Consider the following 9,550-nt stretch of genomic DNA (forward strand, 5'->3'; position numbering starts at 1 on the left):
GGCCTGACTGCGTTGATTGTAAATGGCTGTCCAGTTAGTGCCGATTCGTTTTATCTGAAAAAAATCTTCCTTATCTCATCCCATCATTTCTTGCCACAGAGAACTGTGCGTCAGAGTTCATGTATGTATTTCCTTGTATGGTATTTTGTAAATAACATTCGTTTGCGGGTTGTTTGTATAGGCTATTCCAGGTTCATTAGCCGCTGTTTAAGTGTGTTGGTAGGTTTGTGGGATACCATGATGCTGAGAGCGTTGAGTTGTCTGGACATCATTTCCCAGATGTCTTTTATGTAAAGTAATGTGGCTAGGGTTTCTGCACACGTTGTGTCTGCTTGTGTCAGTGTTGATATGAAATCGACACACTGGGTTTATTGGGTAGGCAAAAGTGCGGATTGCAGATGCTGGAAACCAGAGTTTAGATCAGAGTGGTGCTGGAAAAGCACAGCAGATCAGACAGCTTCTGAGGAGCAGGAAGCCCTTCATCAGGAATGGAAGCAGGACGCCTCCAGGGCGGAGAGATAAATTGGGGGGTGGGGTGGGGGTGTGCTGGGCCGAAGGTAGCAAAGAGTACAAAAGGTGAATGGGGGTGGGGATGGAGGTGAAAGGTCAGAGAGGAGGGTGGAGCAGATAGGTGGGAAGGGAGATTGGCAGGTAGGACAGGTCATGAGGATAGCACTGTGCTGGAAGTTTGGAACTGAAATAAGGTGTGGGGAGGGGAAATGAGGAAACTGGTGAAGTCTACATTAATGTTCTGGGTTTGAATTTATCCGAGGCGGAAGATGGGGCGTTCTTCCTCCAGGCATCGGGTGGGGAGGGAGCGGCGATGGAGGAGGCCCAGGACCTGCATGTCCTCGGCAGAGTGGGAGGGGGGTGTTGAAATGTTGGGCCAAAGGGCGATGGGGTTGATTGTTGCGGGTGTCCTGGAGGTATCCCCTCAAGCGCCGTGACTGGACTCTGAGAGGAGTCTCCAGCCTCCCCAATGTAGAGGAGACTGCATCGGGAGCAATGGATACAAGAAATGACATTGGTGAATGCACAGGTGAAAGCTTGCTGACGACCGCGGCCCAGGTTCGATTTCCGGGCAGGAAAGTAATTTTTAGGAGAGCTGACAAACGCCGTCCGCATCTCCCTGGTGGTCTAGTGGTTAGGATTCGGCGCTCTCACCGCCGCGGCCCGGGTTCGATTCCCGGTCAGGGAAACCATTTTCAGGGGTGCAGGCTACTCATCCTTCTTAAATGCGCTGTGTAATTATTTATAGTGGTTCCTGGGTGCTGCAGTGTGTCGTGCCTCGTTGAATTCGTGAACTGATTCAGATTTGTTTGTATGTGGAGGGATGATTGCTTCTGTAGTTAAGTACTTGTTTCGTGTGCGTTGTTTTCCTGTAGAGGCTGTTTTGAATTTACCATTGACTGTTTGCTCTACTGTGACATCTAGAAATGGCACTTTGTTGTTGTTCTCCTCTTTTGTGAATTTTATGTCAGCGAGGATATTGTTGATGGTGTTGTAGGTTTCCTCTAATTTGTTTCATTTTTTGATGACAAAAGTGTCATCACTGTAGTGGACCCAAAGTTTGGGTGGATCGTTGGAAGGGCTGTTTGTTCGAGTCTCTGCATTATTGCTTCTGCGAGGAATCCTGACACTGGTGGTTTCATGGGTATTTCGTTGATTTGTTTGGAGGGCTTGTTACTGAATACGAAGTGGGTGGTAAGACACAGTTCTACGAGGTTGACAGTGCTATCTTTGCTGATGAAGTTGGTGCTGTGTTTGTGTCTCTGGTTCTTCGAGTAGTGTCTTCAGTTTTCTTTGGCCAAGTTGATGTTAATGGATGTGAACAGGGCTGTTATGTCAAAGGACATCATTATTCCATCCTCTTCTATCTTCGTGTCTTTGGTGTTCAGGAATTCTTGGATGGAGGAAATGGAGTGGCGTGAATCTTCGACTTGGTGTTTTCAGTGGAGGCCTTTGACTAGTCTGCATATTGGTGTTCCAAATTGTGAGGCTTTGGGCCTGAGAGGGGCTCCTGGTTTGAAGAGGAGAACAACAACATAGTACCATTCTTAGATGTCACAGTAGAGCGAACAGTCAATGGGGGAAATCAAACTAGCGTCTACAAAAAAAAACACACACAAACCAAATACTTAACCACAGAAACAATCATCCCAACACCCACAAACGTTGCTGCATCAGGACACTATTTCAACGAGCCACTACACACTGCAGCACAGAGAAACTACGAAGAGCAGAAGAGGAATACGTATGTAGTGTATTTAAAGAGAACGGGTCCCCAATAAACCCAGTCCGCCGATTTCTCATTGATGCTTCCAAGCTGACTTTCAAATATTCGTTTGGCCCTCCATTCTTTCCTGTTTGTTTTTTGTGGGTTTTGAAAGCTTTCGCAATCCTCTGACTGAGTATTGGAGTTGGGAAGTTATGTTGTGGCTGTACAGGACATTGGTTAGACCAGTTTTGGAATATTGTGTGCAATTCTGGTCTCCTATCAGAAGGATACTGTGAAATTTGAAAGGGTTCTGACGCACGAGTGGGTCCACAGAGGGGAAGAGGCCCTTCTGCTGCCCTGAGTGTGGGAAGGCCTTCAGTGATTCCTCTGCCTGCTGCCGCACCAGTTGGTCCACACCGGGGAAGGCTGTTCTCCGGCCCCAAGTGCGAGATGGCCTTCAGCAGTTCTTCCCACCTGCTGAGACACCAGTGGGTCCACACTGAGGAGAGGCCGTTCTTCTGCCCCGAGTGCAGGAAGGGCTTTGCTCTTTCCTCCGACCTGCTGGCCCATTGGTGAGTCCACATGGGGGAGTGGTCGTTCAGTTGCCCTAAGTGCAGGAAGTCCTTCAGCAATTCCTCAGCCCTGCTGAGGCACCAGTCCGTCCACACCGCGGAGAAGCCGTTCTCCTGCCCCGAGTGTGGGAAGGGCTTTATCCGCTCCTCCACACAGCGGAAGCACCAGCTGGTCCACACGGGGGCGGGGGAGGGGGGGGGCATTCTGCTGACCTGAGTGCGGGAAGGCCTTCAGCAATCCCTCCACCCTGCTGAAACACCTGTGTGTCCTTCAGCAGTGGGAGGCCCTTCAGCTGGCCCGAGTGTGGGAAGAGGTTCATGTTTGCTTGCAACTTGCGGAAGCACCAGCAGGGGCACTGCTGCTCATTGAGCCAGGGACTGCACATTACCAATGAAATGATTCAAATAAACCTCAGACCACAAGACCATCGGAGCAGAAGTTAGGCCATTGGGCCCGTCGAGTCTACTCTGCCATTCGTTAGAGACAAAATTAGTGCAGATGAGATTAGCTACAGGAAATAGGCCATTTGTCCCAACAAGTCCACACAAACCCTCCGAAGAGTAACCCATCCACACCCATTTCCCTCTAACTAATGTACCTAACTCTATGGGCAATTAAGCATGGCCAATCAACATGACCTGCACATCTTTGGTTTATGTAAGAAGACAGGATGGCCCAGAGAAAACCCATGCAGACTCTGGGAGATTGTGCAAACTCCTCACAGACAGCTATCCAAGGCTGGAATCAAACCTGGGTCCCGTGCGCTGTGAGGCTGCAGTGGTAACCACTGAGCCACTACATATTGCAACCCGAAGTTGCAAGCAGGAGGTTGGGAGAATACAGCCTCAGAATGTGGAGTAGTCAGCGTTTTGGGTATGAACCCTTCTTCAGGACTGAAACGTTAACTTCTCCATGAGAAACGATTTATGGGAATGATGCTGGGGGTTGTAGGGTTTGAGCTCCAGGGAGAGGCTGAATAGGCTGGAGCTGTTTTACCTGGAGCATCGGAGGCAGAGGAGTGACCTAATAGAGGTTACAAAATCATGAAGGGCATGGACAGGGTAATAGACAAGGTCTTTTCTCAGGGGTGGGGGAGTCCAGAACTAGAGGGCATAGGTTTGGGGTGAGAGGCGAAATATATTAAAGAGACAACGTCTTCATGCAGGGGGTGGTACATATATGAAATGAGCTGCCAGAATATATGGGTCAGGTGCTGTCAAATGGGACTAGATTAATTTAGGATATCAGGTCAGCATGGACAAGTTGGACCGAAGGGCCTGTTTCCATGCTGTACGTGTCTCTGACTACTGGTCCTCATGTAATTTTAAAATAGGGTCCAAGTAACTTTGAATAGTTCAATCTTATTGAGCTCACTTCCTGAAAAGTTTCAAATGAATCATCTGAGCGATACTGTTTAAAAATGCTGAGTTGGACAAAGTATCCCATCAAGTTCAACACAAACCCAGAGTTGAAGAAGTCAGAAGTCAGAACACCAAGGGGACCAAACTGATCACAATATTCCAGGTGCAACCTTATCAACGTCCTGTATAACTACAACATAACTTGCCAACATCGAAACTCAATTCTCTAATTGATGAAGGCCAGTGTGCTGAAACCTTTCTTCACTGCCTTGTGTACCAATGTAATCAGAGATATAGGACCTACTTTAAACTGATCCACAATCCAGCTGCTGGGAGCCCAGAAGCAGAGTAGTGCTGCGTGAATGTGCTGGGCACATAACCCAGAGGTCGATGGGTAAAAACCATGTGATGCTATTGCCCAATGTCTCCGTAAGCTGCTTTCATTTACAATGGTGCTCTGTTCTGTATCTTGCCTTTGCATCTGCTTCCCAGGTGTTGGAGCCCAGGAGTTCAACGACCCGCCGGAGCTTGAGGAAGGCCCAAGCTCCAAGAAGCGGGGGGTAAGGCTGGAGGCTGGATTTGCTCAAGGCTTGTATTTTTAACTCATTTAAATGGTACCTAATGTATGGGGCTATGGTTTACATGAAAACCGGAGGATCATATCAGAGTGTTTATATTTAGCAGCGGTAGTTGGTACAATACACTCCCTGGAGGAGCACCTTCTAGATGCTGCATTTCCTGCTTTATGCCCTTCCCCCATTTCTTATCTCCCAGCTTGGTTTTATGTTTTTTTGGTTAAATTTAATTTCATATTAATCAGACTGTGTATTGACTGTGTGCTATTAATTTGCTTCTTCGAATATTGAAAGTCAAAATTAATGGTGTAATTTCATTTCTGATGTCAGAGTTTGACATTGAATGTGCAGATGTGAATACCAGTAAGTTGTGAAAATACATCAAGAACTTGTGGTTTTTTACAAAAAGAGCAGTTCACTGATATTCAAAGCATTGTCTTATTTGGGAGTGATGATTCAAATATGACCAACAAACCGTTTCATGCAGTCACCCAATTTAGTTAAAATTTTCATTAATTTAATTAAAGAAAAGAACTCTAGCAGGCTAAGATTTATGCAATCTATTTATAAGATTATGTCCATTGCTTGCAATATGGTTTCATCCACATTGGGGAAACTGGACGCCAACTCGCGGAACGTTTCAGGGAACAGCTCTGGGACACTAAAACTAAACGACCGACGCCCTGGGGCTGAACGCTTTAACTCGCTCTCCCATTCCGCCAAGGACATGCAAGTCCTGGACTGCCTCCACTGCCAAACTCTAGCTTCCCGACGCTTGTAAGAAAAATACCTCACCTTCTGACTTGGGACCCTCCAACCACATGGTATCAATGTAGATTTCATCAGTTTCCTCATTTCCTCTCCCCACCTTGTCCCAGATCCAACCTTCCAATTCGACACCAACCTCTTGACCTGTCATACCTGTCCACCTTGCTTCTCACCTATTTGCTCCACCCTCATCTCTGACCTATTACCATCAATCCCTACATCCATCTACCTATTGCACTCCCAGCTGCCATTCATCCAACCCCACTTCCTTCCCATTTACCTCTCAGCCCCCTTGGGCCACCCTTTATTCCTGATGAAGAGCTTATGCTCTAAACCAAGACTGATATGAAACAACATTCTCAACAATTAGGAAATAGCTCCCAAGTCAGATTTCATTCCCTCTTCTGTTTCCCAGTTCTTTCAGAAATAAGAAATATCTTTTTCTTCCACTAGAAAGTGATCTTACACTTTGTGCAGTCTGAAGCGTTCTGCCACATTATTACTTCAGCCACCTTTTAAGAATCGTTTCAACCTGTTTTTCTAACAATTGTGGAGGTGACCAAAAGCAAACATTTCACTCCTCCTCAATGCCCCATTTCTCCTCCTATGAGCCACTTTGTCATGTTGTCTATGTTACAAGCAGCCGAGTGCACTTGGTTTCTGAATTGAAATTTGGCCATTGAAGTGATCAGAATTAATATATATCGATGGATAGCTGTGTCTGCACTAACTGTAATTATCCACCAATACGATGTCGTTTGTTCCACCAAAACTGGAAACAATGATCTGTGATTATATTGCAGTCGGATGTAGAAAATCAACCCAGCGATCTTCACGTTATTATAGTTTACTGTGGCCATACAGCATTGCGAGGCAGTTTGATGTGACTAAAACTTGGATGGAAAGAATGTAGATTGATGAGAAGGCAAAATGGCAGTGTCTCTGGCCACAATCGATCTGCCTGGCTTGATTATATGAGTGGCGGCTGTTCAAGAGCAACTTCCACTCCATCACTTCAACCAGCAAGAGGAGATAAGTGTGAACACAACATTCCAACTGTGACATATACGCATTGCTTCGATGTTATTGATCAAAATCCTGGAACTCGCTCCTGAACCTTTATTATAGACCACATCATATTTGTGAAGCAATTTAAGAGGTAGCTCACCACCACTTTTTCAAGAACGGTTTGGGAAGACTTGCTGGCAGAGCCAATGATATGCACATGATATTGGAAACAGTCTAATCGTATGGATAGATGAATGGCTAACCAATGATACAGGAGGGATCAGGGGCATGCTCAGGATCGCAACTTACAACTAGCAACGTTCCACAGGGATCAGTGCTGGGGCACAAAATTATTTACTATATTTTTATGAATTACTTGGATAAGTAAAGTGAATGTACTATTGCCAAGACTGCAGTAGAGACAGTTGATTAGAATGCAGGTGGGAAGGATGACATGAACTCTTCATCCAAGTTCAGTGAGTAATCGGGAAGGCAAAAGGGAGATTGGCCTTTAAATGGAGTACAAAAGTAGGGAGGTTATAGTGAACCTCCGCCTGGAGGTTTTGATTGAAAGTGAAGTGAAGATTCAACCAGCTGACAGTGGATCTGAATCACATGTAGATCAGACCAGGTTTGGACAGCAGGAAACCAGATAAGTTTTTACAACAAACCACAACGATTTCATCATTTGACTCTTAATTCCAGATTTATATTGAATTCAGATTCCACCATCTGCCTTGGCAGGTTTTGAACCCAAGTCCCGTGAACATTACCTGGGTGAATGGTCTGGTGACAATAAAGTGGCCATCGTTTCCCCTGAACACATTGGCATATTGTGTTCAGAGGTAACAAAAGAGCAAGAGGTTTCAGCAGCTGCTAAGTTGTTGATATTACACAAGGGAACATCAGCACTCTCAGTAATGGCACATAATGAAGCCAAGGCCCTGTATCAGAGGTAAGGGCTCGGGATCCACAAGAAATAAGAACAGCAATACGCCATTCAGCCTCTTGAGCCTGCTCCTCCATTCAGTAGGATCGTGGCTGATCTGGCATTCCCCACATCCACTTTCCTGCCCTATTCCTGTAACTGTTCATCCCCCGACTTATCACGAATCTATCGATCCTAGTTTTAAATGTGACAAGAAGGCTGTCAACAGAGTTACTGGGGTTGGGGGAGGGGCGGGGGGTGCTCAGGTCGAACTTGGGGACTAAAACAATGGCTTCACACTTCACAATATTTAACTAAGGGAATGTTTATGGTTATCCAATGCTGGAAATTGGGCAGGCATTCAGATGAAATTATTGGTAAATTATGAATGACAGAGGAGTCGGGAGAGAAGTGGTGTTCAGGCACAGTTGGATATCATCAGTATAGATGCCAACACCAGCAGCTACGGTTAAATAAATAAGAACGGAAGACACTAAAAGCAGACCCTCCCAGAGGATACAGCGATATTGGAGAGGGTCAGTACTGTCATTAACTCTGATCAAGGCTGTCCGCAGGTCGACGAGGGAATGTTCATCCCTGTCACCGTTACAAAGGATGTCAAATATGACCTTGATAAGAACTGTTTCAGGGGTACAAACCAGACTCGAGGGCTTTAAACACAGAATTCTGGAAAAGCTGGGAATGGCTTATTCAACAATGTTACATCCAAACCAGCACTTCCATTGGTGCGATAATTATAGACGTGTTTTGGTTTTTATTTAGATGATTCTCAGCAACACTGAGTGAGAAGCAACAAAATTAACACAAGAAATATTGCAATTGCTACAATATGCCTGCTCCCAATAGGAGACCACCTGGTGTTCACTTAACTGTCTACAAGGCGCAATATTGGAAAGGAATTATGAGGAGAGGGGAGACACAGACTGCTTGATACAAAGGGCGGGAGTAGGCCACTCGGCCCTACGAGCCTGCTGCAACATTCAATAAGATCATGGCTGATCTGAATACAACCTCAGCTCTACATTCCTCCACATCCCCGACAATCTGTCACCCACTTGGTTAGCAAGAACCTGTCTACCTCTGCCTTAAAGATTTTGAATTCACTGCCTTTTGAGGAAGACACACAACCATCAGAAAGAAAAAAAATCATCCTCATTTTTGTCTTCTACTTTTAAAATATGACCGTCTATTTTCAGATATTAAGATAGGGATACAAGCTGCATTCAAATAATACCTGTGGTACAGTTAACTATCTCAAAGTGCTTCACGTGAACATAATGAGAATTCTTTTAAAAATCACAAGAGTGGAGCACAGATTAGGACAGGTGGCCAAAGACTTGGTCAAAGGGGCAGGTTTAGGGCAATCTTTAAAACAGGTTCAATTTCCCAAACATCTGAGGACTAAGACATAAAGAGCAAACACAAAATAGCAAAGGATGGGAAACAACAGTGTGGACATAATGTCACAGGATGAGTAATCCAGGGAACATGAGTTCAAATCCCACCACAGCAAGAGGTGAGATGTGAATAATTCAAATCATAAATGGGGAACACAAAATTAGTCTCAGTATGGTATCGATGGCAAGGGAAACTGCCATGCTTACCTGGTCTGGCTTACATGTGACTCCAGACACACAGCAATGTGGTTGACTCTTAAATTGCCCTCTGAATTGGCATAAGCAAGACACCTTGCACTTAAGGATGGATAACAAACATCAACCTTGTTAAAGTGTCAGAACAGAAATTGCTGGAGAAACTCAGCCAGTCTGGCAACACCGGTGGAGAGAGAGAGAAAGAAACAGAGTAAATATCCTGGCCTGCGTCCAGAACAGTTGTGAAGAAGGGTCACAGCACTTGAAATGCTAACTCTGCTTCTCTCTCCACTTGTGCTTCCAGTCCTGTTGAGTTTCTCCAGCAATTGGTGCATTTTTGTGTTTCAGATCTCCAGCATTGCAGTTCTTTATTACACTGACTTAGGGAAGCTCAAATCCGATAAAAGAATAAAGCAGAAGGGCTGGAATTACTCAGCAGGTCTGGCAGCAGCTATGGAGATAAAAACAGTTAGTTCTTCGGGTTATTGAATGATCTTACATCGGGG

At 45.4% G+C, this 9,550-nt stretch overlaps 1 non-coding gene across 1 annotated transcript; it reads left to right on the plus strand.

The window, feature by feature from the left end:
* The first annotated feature begins 1,126 nt into the window (after window positions 1-1,126).
* Window positions 1,127-1,198, plus strand: trnae-cuc (transfer RNA glutamic acid (anticodon CUC)). Its single transcript has one exon. It is a non-coding gene; the product is annotated as a tRNA-Glu (tRNA).
* Window positions 1,199-9,550: the final 8,352 nt, after the last annotated feature.

Source organism: Chiloscyllium plagiosum, unplaced genomic scaffold, assembly GCF_037043375.1.
Source record: "Chiloscyllium plagiosum isolate Xiang-an unplaced genomic scaffold, Cpla_swu_hap1 HiC_scaffold_27, whole genome shotgun sequence".
NCBI classification, from domain to species: domain Eukaryota; kingdom Metazoa; phylum Chordata; class Chondrichthyes; order Orectolobiformes; family Hemiscylliidae; genus Chiloscyllium; species Chiloscyllium plagiosum.